The following is a 15,160-nucleotide window of genomic DNA, read 5'->3' as shown; positions in this document are numbered from 1 at the left end:
AACCTAGCTTTCTCTAGGAACGCATTAAAATTCAACGAAACAACAACACGGGCCATGTATCTACAACAACATAGACATGCAAAATACTATCAGGTACTAATTTCATGATAAATTAAAGGTCAATTTATCAAATTACTTAAGAACTCCCACTTAGATAGACATCCCTCTAATCATCTAAGTGATCATGTGATCCAAATCTACTAAACCATGTCCGATCATCACGTGATATGGAGTAGTTTTCAATGGTGAACATAACTTTGTTGATCAGATCTGCTATATGATTCACGCTTGACCTTTTGGTCTCAGTGTTCCGAGCCATATCTGCATATGCTAGGCTCGTCAAGTTTAACCCGAGTATTCTGCGTGTGCAAAACTGGCTTGCACCCGTTGTATGTGAACGTAGAGCTTATCACACCCGATCATCACGTGGTGTCTCCGCACGACGAACTTTCACAACGGTGCATACTTAGGGAGAACACTTTTACCTTGAAATTTAGTGAGAGATCATATAATGCTACCGTCGAACTAAGCAAAATAAGATGCATAAAGGATAAACATCACATGCAATCAATATAAGTGATATGATATGGCCATCATCATCTTGTGCCTTTGATCTCCATCTCCAAAGCACCGTCATGATCATCATCATCACCGGCGTGACACCTTGATCTCCATTGTAGCATCGTTGTCGTCTCGCCAACTATTGCTTCTATGACTATCGCTAAAGTAAAGCAGTTACATGGCGATTGCATTTCATACAATAAAGCGACAACCATATGGCTCCTGCCAGTTGCCGATAACTCCGTTACAAAACATGACCATCTCATAAAATAAAATTTAACATCATGTCTTGACCATATCACATCACAACATGCCCTGCAAAAACAAGTTAGACGTCCTCTACTTTGTTGTTGCAAGTTTTACATGGCTGCTACGGGCTGAGCAAGAACCGTTCTTACCTACGCATCAAAACCACAACGATTTTTTGTCAAGTATGTGCTGTTTTAACCTTCAACAAGGACTGGGCGTAGCCACAATTGATTCAACTAAAGTTGGAGAAACTAACACCCGCCAGCCACCTGTGTGTGAAGCACGTCGGTAGAACCAGTCTCACGTAAGCATACACGTAATGTTGGTCCGAGCCGCTTCATCCAACAATACCGCCGAATCAAAGTATGACATGCTGGTAAGTGTCAGTGTCAAAATCGGCGGATCTCGGGTAGGGGGTCCTGAACTATGTGTCTAAGGTTGATGGTAACAGGAGACCAGGGACACAATGTTTACCCAGGTTCGGGCCCTCTCTATGGAGGTAATACCCTACTTCCTGCTTGATTGATCTTGATGAATATGGGTGTTACAAGAGTTGATCTACCACGATATCGTAATGGCTAAACCCTAGAAGTTTAGCCGGTATGACTACGATATTGAGTATATCCTTTCCGGACTACACCCTCCGGTTTATATAGACGCCGGGGGGATCTAGGGTTACATAGAGTTGGTTACATAAGGTGGAATCTTCATAGTTGTTTTCCAAGCTTGCCTTCCACGCCAAGGAGAGTCCCATCCGGACACGGGTACCGTCTTCGGTCTTCATATCTTCACAGCCCATCAGTCCGGCCCATAGATAACAGGCCGGACGCCCGAGGACCCCTTAGTCTAGGACTCCCTCAGTAGCCCCTGAACCTGGCTTCAATGATAAGGTATCCGGCACGTAGTGCTGTCTTCGGCATTGCAAGGCGGGTTCCTCCTTCCGAACTCCCAAATAGTCTTCAGATGAATATGATCGTGTCCGGACCTGTAACACACACCGGACACAACCGTAGAGAGAATATAATAACACACGAGTCCCATCTGCTAACAACTTTAGTAATGTGACGTCACGCCTGTCCGGTCATAATTTCGAAACTTTTTTCGCCCCACATTTCGAGACGCGGTTGTCATTGGCACGTCTTGTCAAAGCAGAGATCGTGTCCCCTTATCACGGGATTCTCATCAATATGGGTGCGGGTAACCCAACCGTGCCATTTATACAGCCCTTGGGAGCAAGCGAATTTTAAGGCGAATGGGGGGGGGCGTTCGATATTCACCGCCCTTATAAGGAGATAAGATTCCCCTTTCTTCTCCCACACTTTCCTCCTGCCTCTCCATTCTTGAGTTCCAGCGCCCAAGTTCTCATTTCCCTTGTCTTGAGAAAGCACTCAACCATGTCCGGATCCGGAGGTCAAGGCAAGTGGATGGCCTCCTCCATTAAGGAGGAGGACATCGCCGAGCTTCGGGTAGCCGGGTACCTGGCGAAGGAAATCACCCACCATCTTCCAGCCCGGGGACAAATCATCCCCACACCGAAGCCCAACAAGAGGGTAGTGTTCACCCCCCATTTCCTTTGCGGGCTAGGGTTTCCACTCCACACCTTCGTCCGCGGGATAATGTTCTACTACGGGATAGATTTCCACGATCATCCCCGAACTCCTTCCTCAATATCTCAGCATTCATCGTCGTGTGTGAGGTCTTCCTCCGCATCCACCCCCACTTCGGGCTATGGCTCAAAACCTTTAATGTGAAGCCCAAGGTGGTGGACGGACAACACGCAGAGTGCGGGGGCGCCATGGTGAGCAAGCTCACCAATGTTTCTTGGCCAAAAGGCACATTCGTGGAATCTGTCAAGGAATGGCAGAAGCTATGGTTCTACATCACCGAACCCCCAGACGCCACCTGGGCCGCAGCTGCCAAATTCAACTTCGGCGCTCTCGTGCGGCTCACCTCCTGGGTCGAGAAGAGCCCAAGCTGGTGTTCGTCGGACGAGCTGATTGCGCTGCAAACGCGCATCCAAAGCATGATCGATAGGGATATCAAGCTCGTCGACATAATCCAAGTGCTGCTGGTGCGCCGGATCCTCCCGTGCCAGAGCCGAAGCCATCTGAGGGAGTCCTGGATTAGGGAGTCACCGGACAGCCGGACTATATCCTTTGGCTGGACTGTTGGACTATGAAGATACAAGATTGAAGACTTCGTCCTGTGTCCAGATGGGAATCTACTTGGCGCAAAAGGCAAGCTAGGCAATACGGATATGTATACCTCCTCCTTTGTAACCGACCTTGTGTAACCCTAGCCCCCTCCGGTGTCTATATAAACTGGAGGGTTTTAGTCCGTAGGACAACAGACAATCATACCATAGGCTAGCTTCTAGGGTTTAGCCTCTCTGATCTCGTGGTAGATCAACTCTTGTAACACTCATATTATCAAGAAAAATCAAGCAGGACGTAGGGTATTACCTCCATCAAGAGGGCCCGAACCTGGGTAAAACATCGTGTCCCCTGCCTCCTATTACCATCCACCTTAGACGCACAGTTCGGGACCCCCTACCCGAGATCCGCCGGTTTTGACACCGACATTGGTGCTTTCATTGAGAGTTCCACTGTGCCTTCACCATAAGGCTCGATGGCTCCTTCGATCATCGGTAACGATGTGGTCCAGGGTGAGGTCTTCCTCCCCGGACAGATCTTCGTATTCGGCGGCTTCGCACTGCGGGCCAATTCGCTTGGCCATCTGGAGCAGATCGAGAGCTACGCCCCTGGCCATCAGGTCAGATTTGGAAACTTGAACTACACGGCTGACATCCGCGGAGACTTGATCTTCGATGGATTCGAGCCCATGTCGGACGCGCCGCACAGTCGCGACGTGCATGACATAACTCTGCAGTCGGATAATGTTCGGGAGATCGCATCCACAACTACTCCGGCCATCAATCCGGAGCAATTCGCGCCATCCGAGAGCGGAGGGATGGACCCCGCCATGGAGGCCACACTCTCAGTGGCGATAGAGCCGGATACTGACTTCACCCCTTATGAGAGCCGTACCGCCGAACCACTCGGTTCATCTCCGGCCATGGACTCCGAGCCGCTCACATCCATGCCCGTCGAATCCGACTGGGGGCCAATCATGGAGTTCACCTCCACGGATATCTTTCAGCACTCGCCCTTCGGAGATGTGCTAGATTCATTAAGGTCTCTCTCCCTGTCAGGAGAACCTTGGCCGAACTATGTCCGGCTAGAATGGGATGCGGACAACGAAGAAATTCGTTGCCCACCCACCACCTACTTAGTAACCACTGTCAACGACTTAACCGACATGCTCGACTTCGACTCCGAAGACTTCGACGGTATGGACGACGAAGCCGGAGACGAATAGGGACCACCGCCCTCAGGGCGCTGGACCGCCACCTCATCATATGATATATACATGGTGGACACCCCCAAAGAAGGCAATGGCGACGAGACAGCCGAGGATGACCCCTCCAAGAAGCAACCCAAGCGCCGATGTCAACGGCGCCGCTCTAAGTCCCGCCACAGCAAGAGCAGTGTTACTTGCACAGGAGATAATAATACTCCGGATAGTTCTGAAGACAACAACAATCCCCTCTAGCACGATGTAGAGCTGAAGGATGAACAAGCTAGCCCTCTAGGGTAGGCAGCATATGGAGAACCGGAGGAGGACAATTACATGCCTCTCTCCGAAGACGAGGTGAGCCTCGGCGACGACGAGTTTATCATGCCTGAGGACCCCGTCGAGCAAGAGCGCTTCAAGTGCCGGCTTATGGCCACGGCAAATAGCCTGAAGAAAAAGCAGCAACAGCTTCAAGCTGATCAAGACTTGCTAGCAGACAGGTGGACTGAAGTCCTTGCGGCCGAGGAGCATGAACTCGAGCGCCTGTCCAAGAGTTACCCAAAATGCAGGTTGCTACCTCACCTCGAGGAGGAAGCATTGAAACCTCATTCACCAGTGTACAATGCCGCTGACCGGCCATTACGCGGCCGAGCGAGAGAGGCGTTTCAGCCTAAAGTTCAGACCGCACCCCTTCGCCACTCAGTCAAAAATACTAAGGCCCAGGGCAACACAGAGGACCTGCGAGACATCCTGGACAGTAAGGAAAAAATCGCAAGGTCAATATACAGGACGCGGGATCGCGCGCCAACACAGGATGATGATCGTTGTGTCGGATACACCAAGAGTAAATCCGGCCAGGCTGAATACAGCAGACAAGACTCATACGAACTGCGTCGAGATATAGCCTGGCACAGAGGCGCCGCACACCCCCTATGCTTCACTGATGAAGTTATGAATCATGAATTCCCGGAGCATTTCAAACCCGTAAATATCGAATCATATGATGGCACAATAGATCCCACTGTATTGATCGAGGATTTCCTCCTTCACATCCACATGGCTCGTGGTGACGATCTACATTCCATCAAGTACCTCCCACTAAAACTCAAAGGACCAGCTCGGCATTGGCCGAATAGCTTGCCAGCAGATTCCGTCGGCAGTTGGGAGGATCTGGAAGATGCATTTCTTGACAACTTCCAGGGCACTTATGTGCGGCCACCGGATGCTGATGACTTGAGCCACATAACGCAGCAGCCAGGGGAATCGGCCAGACAATTCTGGACACGGTTCCTAACTAAGAAAAATCAAATTGTAGACTGTCCGGATGCAGAGTCCCTAGCGGCATTCAAGCATAACATCCACGACGAGTGGCTCGCCTGCCACCTCGGCCAGGAGAAGCCGAAATCTATGGCAGCCCTCACACCACTCATGACCCGCTTTTGCACGGGCGAGGACAGTTGGCTGGCTTGTAGCAACAACACATCGAGGAATCCGAATACCTCGGATACCAAAGATGTTAACGGTAGGCAGCGTCGTAATAGACCAAAGCGTTGCAATAACGACGATAACACCGAAGATACGGCAGTCAGTGCCGGATTCAGAGGCTCTAGATCCGGTTAGCGGAAAAATCCATTTAAAAGAAATACTCCGGCTCCGTCCAGTCTGGATCGCATACTGGATCGCTCGTGTCAAATCCACGGCACCCCCGAAAAGCTAGCCAATCACACCAACAGAGAATGCTGGGTGTTCAAGCAGGCCGGAAAGTTAAATGCCGAAAACAAGGACAAGGGGGCTGCATAGCGATGACGAGGAGGAGCCCCGGCCGCTGAGCACAGGAGGATAGAAGGGATTTCCCCCACAATTGAAGACGGTGAACATGATATACGCAACCCACATTCCCAAGAGGGAGTGGAAGCATGCACTAAGGGACGTCTATGCGATGGAGCCCGTCGCCCCAAAGTTCAACCCGTGGTCTGCTTGCCCGATCACCTTCGATCGCAGGGACCACCCCACTAGCATCCGTCATGGCGGATCCGCCGCACTGGTCCTAGACCCCATCATTGACGAATTTCACCTCACTCGAGTCCTTATGGACGGCAGCAGTAGCCTAAACCTGCATTATCAGGATACAGTGCAAAAAATGGGTATCGATCCCTCGAGGATCAAATCCAGCAAAACCACCTTTAAAGGCATCATCCCAGGTGTAGAGGCCCATTGCACAGGCTCAATCACACTAGAAGTGGTCTTCGGATCACCGGACAACTTCCGAAGCGAAGAGTTAATCTTCGACATCGTCCCGTTTCGCTGTGGCTATGATGCACTGCTCGGACGAACATCATTTACAAAATTCAATGCAGTGCCGCATTACGCGTACCTCAAGCTCAAGATGCAAGGACCTTGCGGGGTCATAACAGTAAATGGAAACACAAAGTGCTCGCTCTGTACGGAAGAGCACACTACGGCCCTTGCAGCAGAAGCATAAAGCAGCCTGTTCAGGCAGACCACTCATTCGGCGTCACAGCCCCCGGACACCTTCAAGCGAGTCCGGAACAAGCTGCAACAGGATCGCCTGGCATGATCAGAGCTCGCCTAGTAGTTCGGCCCCCGTCCCAGTCCTAGTGAAGCAACGAAATCCGTGCCGCGCGTACATAACTACGCATTGAAAATACCATGGACATAGGCGGGGGCACGATCAGGACATGCCCCGCATTGTGGCTTAACCGCACTAGGGGCTGTATACCTTTGTCATTCCTTCTCTCTTTCAGGGCCTAACTCTCTGGAATCCCTTTCCGGCAGTACGATTGCCAGACACATTCCCGAAGCAACAACCAAGGCGGCCAGAAGCTAAGATGAACACGGGAACCGCCAGGTGCTCTCTAGTAATAGTTGATATACCCGCTTTTCACTATTTATGCGTAGCTTGCCCTGGGATAGGACATTTCGAATTGTCCTACTTTATGCTTATTGCACTACTTGTACCAGTATGCTTCGACGTATTATTTAATAAACAATGCATATCATTAATCTGTCATTGCATTATTTAAGTTTCTCTCTTTCTCTTATATGTCCACTTACGACAATCCGCACCCGCACATTCGGGTACGGTCAGTTTGCTAGGGGTCCTCGTTTACCCCATAATACGGCGCAAGAAGTCCGAACACTTTCGACAGTGCGGCACCCCGAACTTGTAGCATTATATGCATCAGCTCCGAATCATGTCTTTGGTCAATTGTTGGGTTGCCCGGCTCCCATGCTTTGGTACCTTACGTTTCGCTATATCGGCTAAGGTAGCGGTGGGAGAATTACTGCGATTGTGTCCCGGTTCTTCTGGACAAGCACCCCAGTAGAGAAAGCCAAAAACTGGCTGTCATGATAAGGCGAGAGACTGGTCGCTGTTCGAGAGGTCTCAAGTCCTTAAAGTCTTTTTCCGCTTTGGGCGAAGAGTCGGCCTTGTCCGGCTTAGGCGTGTATAGCGCCCCAAATTCGGCCCTCCGAATACCAGGGGCTTCGCCAAAATTTAAAACGATAGACTTCTATGGCTAAGTGAGAGTGATAAAAGCATTATAGTCCGATTGCCTGGTTCGTTGTGCTGAACACCTCCCTTGGAGGACCCAAAATTGGGGTATAGAGTGTTCAGGTTTATCCCGAACACCCCGGTACTAGTTACATGGGGGCAGAAGCCGATGACTGGCCAACTCTCAGATTTTATAAACGGCCGCACAGAAGGTAATGTTTTAAATTAAGAAAGCGTCGCATGGCACAAATGAACTCGTTCCATATTACAGGATCACATGAGCATGTTCATTCAAAAATTACATCCTTGGCACACTCATCTGCCACTAGGCGGGAACCCTCCAGGAGACTCTCGTAATAATTCTCGGGGCGGCGATGCTCCTTGCCCTCCGGCGGCCCCTCCTTCACCAGCTTCACAGCGTCCAGCTTCGCCCAGTGCACCTTCGCAAGGGCAAAAGCCTGCGTGCACCCTCGATGCAGACAGACCGCTTGATGACTTCAAGCCGCGGGCAGGCTTCCACAAGCTGCCTCACCAGGCCGAAGTAGCTGCCGGACAGGGGCTCGCCAGGCCACATCCGGACTATAAGGCCCCTCATGGCCTGTTCGGCCGCCTTGTGAAGCTCGACCAACTGCTTCAGCTGGTCGCTTAGGGGCACGGGGTGTTCGGTCCCAGTATATTGAGACCAAAACAACTTTTCCGTCGAGCTCCCCTCCTCAGCCCGGTAAAACTCCACGACATCCAGTAAACTGCGGGGAAGATCTGCAAACGCTCCTGGAGAGCTCCGAACTCAGGTAAGAAAAAGAAAAGTCTCCTTCACGTGCTTGCTTTGCATAACGAATGCCTTACCCGCTGCTATCTTCTTCACCGTGTCAATCTCCTGGAGGGCCTTGTGGGCTTCGGCCTTGGCGCTCCGGACGCTTTCAAGCGCCTGCGCGAGCTCAGACTCTCGCGTCTTAGAGTCAAGCTCCAAGGACTCGTTCTTTTTGGCAAGAGCCTCGAGCTCTTGCTGCACCTCGCCCACTCGGGCTTCTTGCTTCTCCCGTTCAATGCATTCTTTGGCTGCTTTGTCTTTGGCCTCGGACAACGCCTTCCTCAGGGTCGCCACCTCGATCGTGGTCCCTTCCACATCCATGATGATCCTATTACTTTACACCCGAACTTCTTTTTAACTATATAGACATGGGTATTTCTTACCTTTGCTCTCTTCGAGCTGCCTCTTGGTAAGGCCGAGCTCGTCCTCGGACCGCTTTAGGTCCTGCTTCAGCGCAGCGACCTCCGTAGTACGTGCGGCAGCGGCCAGCAGTGAAACCTGTACATACACATAGACATACTCTAATTAGACTCCTGAGTTATCATTTGATCCTCTATTCGGCTTTTCTTCGCGAACGCCGAATAGAGCATCAGGGGCTACTATCTATGCGGTATATTTTCTTATACTTTGATTGCTCACCTCAAAGCCTGTTAGGAGGCTGGCGCAGGCTTCGGTCAGTCCATTTTTGGCGGACTGAACCTTCTCGACCACCGCACTCATGATAGTGCGGTGCTCTTCTTTGATGGAAGCGCTGTGAAGCGCTTCTAACAGGTTGTCCGGTGCCTCTGGTTGGACAGAGGACACATGCACGGATGGTTGGCCCCCCTTGATGGGGGACCGCCTGCCGGAGTCCAGAACCATCAAGGGTTCCGACGCAGTGTCCGGCTGGGGCCCAAACTCGAAGCCCGTAGGAGCCTCGCTCCCTTGGTACCCAGGGTCCAGAAAGTCGCCGCGAGGCGCCCCCAGGACCACCTCCCTTGGCTCGGTGCCTGTTTAGACAACACCTCGGTGTTGTCCGTAGGGCGAGGGGTGGAAGCGGTCGGAAGAGAACCGCTGTTCATATCCGACGAGTCCAAAGAGCTGCTTGACGAGGGTACGTCGAGATGAGCTCGGGACGGACTACATAATCATGTTCGGCATGAGGAAAGGCAGTACAATAAAACATACCATGAAGTACTATGGTGTCCGGACACTTACGACTTCACCAGGGGCTTGTCCCTGGGTAGCCACTCGTCGCCGCTGTCAGCGGCCGTCGTGGCACAGTCCGGAAGGAGGGTCCTTCCCTTCTTAGACCCTTCGACCTCCCCGGATGGGTCGGCCTTCCTTTTCTTGTCTCCCCCGGCTTGGGGGGGGGGACTTTTCTCCTCCTCCTCCTTTCCGTGGGAGGAGTGCGCGTCGGAGTCATCGTCCTATGACTCCGATACAACCTTGCGCCGGAGACCCTTTCGGGTCCCTGCGGCCTTCTTATTGGTCTTTTCCGCCACCTCATAGGGTGCCGGAGTCAACATCTTTGTCAGAAGAGCGTCTGCAGGATCTTCGGGCAGCGGGGTTGGGCTATCGAGCTGCTCCGCCGTCTCTATCCAGTCCTGTTAATGACATGGAAGTTCAGATCCTGCACACAACTAAACCGGGGCAAATAAATACCCTGAGAAATATAAAAAGCCTACCGGATTGGCGGGGCGCTTTGCGCTGAGTCCGCGGTCCTCGTTGAGGGGGAGGGATCTCGGCGCTCTTGAACAACACCCTCCAGACGTCCTCGTGCATCGTGTCATAGAGCTCTCGCAGCGTCTGGTGCTTGGCCGAGTCGAACTCCCACAAAACAAATGCCCGCCGTTGACACGGAAGGATCCGGCGGAAGAGCATAACCTGGACCACGTTGACGAGCTTGATTTTCTTGCTCGTCATGTTCTGGATGCAGGTCTGGAGTCCGGTCAACTCTATCGGAGAGCCCCAGGACATGCCCTTCTTTTTCCTGGAGGTGAGCCACGTGGGGATTCCGGATCGAAATTTGGGGGCCGCCACCCAGTTGGAGTCGCGCGGCTCGGTGATGTAGAACCACCCCGATTGCCACCCCTTTATGGTATCCACATAGGTGCCCTCGAGCCAGGTGACATTAGGCATCTTGCCCACCATGGGGCCTCCGCACTCTGCTTGCTGGCCGCTCACCACCTTCGGTTTGACATTGAAGGTTTTCGGCCATAGGCCGAAGTGGGGCCTGATGCGGAGGAAGGCCTCGCACACGACAATAAACGCCGAGATGTTGAGGATGAAGTTGGGGGCCAGATTGTGATGCCCTCGATTCAATCGTACACTAATCATACACGCAAATGTGTACGATCAAGATCAAGGACTCACAGGAAGATATCACAACACAACTCTAGACACAAATTAAAATAATACAACCTTTATATTACAAGCCAGGGGCCTCGAGGGCTCGAATACATAAGCTCGAATACACAAGAGTCAGCGGAAGCAACAATATCTGAGTACAGACATAAGTTAGACAAGATTGCCTTAAGAAGGCTAGCACAAAAGCAACAACGATCGAAAAGGCAAGGCCTCCTGCCTGGGAGCCTCCTAACTACTCCTAGTCGTCTGCGGTCTTCACGTAGTATTAAGCATCCTCCGGGTAGTAGTAGTCATCAGTGGCGTCGTCTGGCTCCTAGGATCCGTCATCTGGTCGCAACAATCGGGTATGGGGGAAAAGAGGTAGCAAAGCAGCCGTGAGTACTCATCCAAAGTACTCGCAAGACTTACATCAGATCTAAACTAAGTATGCATCTGTATCAAAGGAAAAGGGCTGTATCTGTGGACTAAACTGCAGAATGCCAGAAAGAAGGGGAAAGGCCTAGCCTATCAAAGACTAGCATCTTCAAGCATCTTGCAGCACATAGAAGAGTACAGATCAACGTAATGTAAAGTAGTAGTGTTATCAACCTCGGCCGGAGATCCTTTCTCGACTCCCTGCGAGAAAGCAATCCCAGAGCCATACTATCCAGTTATCATCACAATCCATTTCTCGTAACCATTTCTCATATCCATGCCTCATCTCAAGTATCCAGTTCTAGTTGTAACGATCGGGATACAACTCCAAGTGTCCGTTACCGTAGGACAGGCTATCGATAGATGTTTTCTTCCCTACAGGGGTGCACCAACTTACCCACCATGCTCGATTAACTCCGGCCGGACACACTTTCCTGGGTCATGCCCGGCCTCTGCCAAACAATACGCCGCAACCCGACCTAGGCTTAATAGAGAGGTTAGCACGCCAGACTAAACCTATGCCCCAGGGGTCATGGGCCATCTCCCCGGGAACTCCTGCACGTTGCGTGGGCGGCCGGTGAGCAGACCTAGCTACCTCCTTCAACAAGGTAGGTGCTTACCAGTCCAACCCGGCGCGCGCCGCTCAGTCGCTGACGTCTATTAAGCTTCGGCTGATGCATACGACGCAGAATGCCCATACTATGCTCACGTGATGGTTAGTGCTATCAGGCCAGAGCCCCCTCGGATCAAATATCCAAATCATAGTGGATTAGGAACGCGCGGTAACAAGCAGAGACTCATGAAAGATGTGACCCCGTTGCCCCGTCTTGAGTACTTGCGGCAAGGGCTAAGAATGCCCGACCACGCCTCGTAATGATCTCGCAGGCACCCTCCAGGTCAACCCGTCTCCACATCACTCGCAATTAAGCTCGCGCGGGTACCCCTCAGGGTCGACCCATCTTTCCAAGTAACAGGGGTATAGTCCAAGTATCCGGGTGTCCAAACATCAAGGGGAAAACCCGAGGAATCACCCCCGATGAATTCCACTCGATGTAATCATCAAGGTGAACGTAAGAGGATCCACCCTCGAGGTTCACACTTGAGGGGTTGCACGACAGAGCCGTATCGTAAGTAGTTAAGGAGGAAATCACCCTCGATGACCACGACCGAATAGCTACACTACAGGTTAACAACATAAGTGCTGAAGAGGTCTCACCCTCGGCACTCGATAGTAACCCAGTAGTATCGAGCAACTAAGGGGAAAGTGATGTGTGGTGTCGGGGCCTAGTCTTCGATCACGTTGATCGAGTCATTGAACATAAAGTGAGGCAACTGGGACAAGGTGGGGGGGTCACTGATGGATCACTAACCAACCTATACTAAGCAGTTTAGGATAAGCAGGTAAGGTATGAAAGCAGGTAACAACAACAGGCTATGCATCAGAGTAGGATCACACATAAAGCAGTAACAGTTCTAATGCAAGCATGAGAGAATGGAATGGGCGATATCGGGATGATCAAAGGGGGGGGGGCTTGCCTGGTTGCTCTGGCAAGGAGGGGACGTCGTCGACGTAGTCGATCACAGGGCGGCATCGGTCTCGGGGTCTACCGGAGAGAAGAGGGGGAAGAAACAGTAAATATAAAGCAAGCATAGCATCACAAAGCATAACATGGCAATAAGCTATGCCGGGTGTGACCTAAGGTAAGGCTACACGATAAAGGAGGGTGAAGGGGGGAAAATTCAACTGGGAATGAATTCCTGGTTCCGGACCTGTACCAAACAGATGATCAGAGGGGGAATGTTCCATCTTCAGCATGCTAGGGGCATGTGACAAATGAATGGACCGCATATTCGGATTCGTCTCGTTTTTCTAGGCGTTTTTCATATATAAACTTTTACGATCCGAGCTACGGTTTAAAAGTAACGGATTTTCGAAGTTTAAACCAATTTCTGAATTATTTTAAAAGCAGAAAAGGTTTATTGCGTCAGCAGTGACGTCAGCACTGCGTTAGCTCTGCTGACCAGTCAAACTGACAGGTTGGACCCACCTGTCAGCCTCTCTGTCTAACAGAGGCTTAACTAAACTAACAGGGTTAGTTAGGGGGCGTGGGCCCCAGCAGTCAGTGACTAGTTAGTACTAATTAACTAACGTTTTAATTAATCATTTTTATTTAGAAAAAACGTTTATTTAACAAAAAATGCGATGGGGCCCGCGTGTCAGAGACACTGTGTGCCCAGTCAGCACAGTTGACCATGGTCAACTGGGGCTAGGGGGCCCACGAGCAGTGACCCAGAGGCGGGCCCCAGGGGTGCCACGTCGGCGGCATCGGGGGTTTCGCCACCGGCGACCAAAACTGCGGCGGGGCTCGCCGGACTTCACCGGGAATCGCACACAGGGGGTCATTTGGCCCGGGACTTGGCGCATTCGAACAAGGAGATCCGGCCGCGTCGCGTGGTGAGGCCAGCCGGAGCTGGAGCTGCCGGAAACGGCGTCGGCGACGAGTGGAGGCGGTGGTGGCGTTCGGGACCTCGTCGGGATCATGCTACGGGGGTCGATGAGGTGGGCAAGCGGCACGGGCGGCTTCGGCGGGCTGCACTGAGCACGTTCCCGTGCTCAGGCGAGCATGGCAACGACGGAGGCCAGCTGCTCCGCGGAGCTGAGCTCAGCCATGGCGGCGCGGTGGCTATGGTAGCACGAGAGGCCAGGGGAGCGAGGGGAGAAGAAGAGGGGCTCACCGGGCGGCACACACGGTGGCCCTCGGAGGTTTAGTAGCTGCAGACTCAGGGCGGGTCGAACGGCAGCGTAGCGGTGGCCGCAGTTGGGAAAGAAGACGCGAGCGACGACGGTGGCGTTCCTCGGGCTCAACCCGGTGACGAGGAGGAAGAAGAAGTCCACCGCGGACCTCCTAGACACCACGGAGGGAGGAATGGGCGCCGGTGGCCGCGGTGCTCGGCGGCGACGGAGCTCGGTGGTGATGGATCTGAAGGGAGAGAGGAGAGGAGGATCAGGCGGAGTGGGAGACGGGAGTGGGTGGTGCAAGTGGAGGTGGGGATCACAGAGGCGAGGAGGCGCAGGCCTTATCCCCTCGCCCGGGCGTCGCCGGCCAGGTGGGTCCAGTGGGGACAGTGCCTGTAGCGACTCGGGTCGGGGAACAGGAAGGGGGGGTGCGGTGCGGGGAGCTGGGCCGACTGGGCTGGCCAGGCTGGGTCGGCTGGCCGGGTGGGCCGAAGCCTGAGTGAGGTAGAGGGCCTCTCTCTCCCCTCTACTTCTCCTTTTCCTTTTGTTTCAGCAGCTTTTGCATTTTCTTTTTAGCCAATAATGACTTTGCAAAATTATGCCACTGGCCAAAACAATTTCAAAGAATTAAAGTGCACTACCACAAAAGGGTTGGGAGGCTTTAGAAAAAGAAAGCCAATTTTATAAATTAAAAAAAGCATTTAATTTATTGCTTAGGTCATTGTTTTAAGTAGTTTAGGCCACTTAAACCTTTTGCAAAAATGTTGGTTCACCACCAATATTAGTTGTGGATTATTTGGCACATGATGAACATTTTTGTTTTCATGTCTGAGCATTTTGAATTTCACACAGAATTTGAATTTGAATTCAACTAGAATTTGAAAGAACATGAGACAATAATGATCAGGCACATGTTTAGCAAAAATATTAACTTAACCCCAGGGGTTACTATAGCATCATTACACCGGGGTGTTACACAGATAATGAAAATCGAGCCCATAGTAGAACATGAGTCCGCGGACAAACAGGCGGAGGGGAAATCCCAGTCCGCGGACGAAATGGGTAAGGAAAACTACCCTCTCATGGGGTTCGGGCGTTGGGATGATCTGCCCCGCATCGGGCAGCCGGTGCGTGATATCCGTGGCCAGATATCCGGATTCCCGTAATTTTT

The sequence above is a fragment of the Triticum urartu genome, chromosome 1 (assembly GCF_003073215.2).
Source record: "Triticum urartu cultivar G1812 chromosome 1, Tu2.1, whole genome shotgun sequence".
Classification (NCBI taxonomy): domain Eukaryota; kingdom Viridiplantae; phylum Streptophyta; class Magnoliopsida; order Poales; family Poaceae; genus Triticum; species Triticum urartu.
This window is presented reverse-complemented; position numbering follows the sequence as displayed.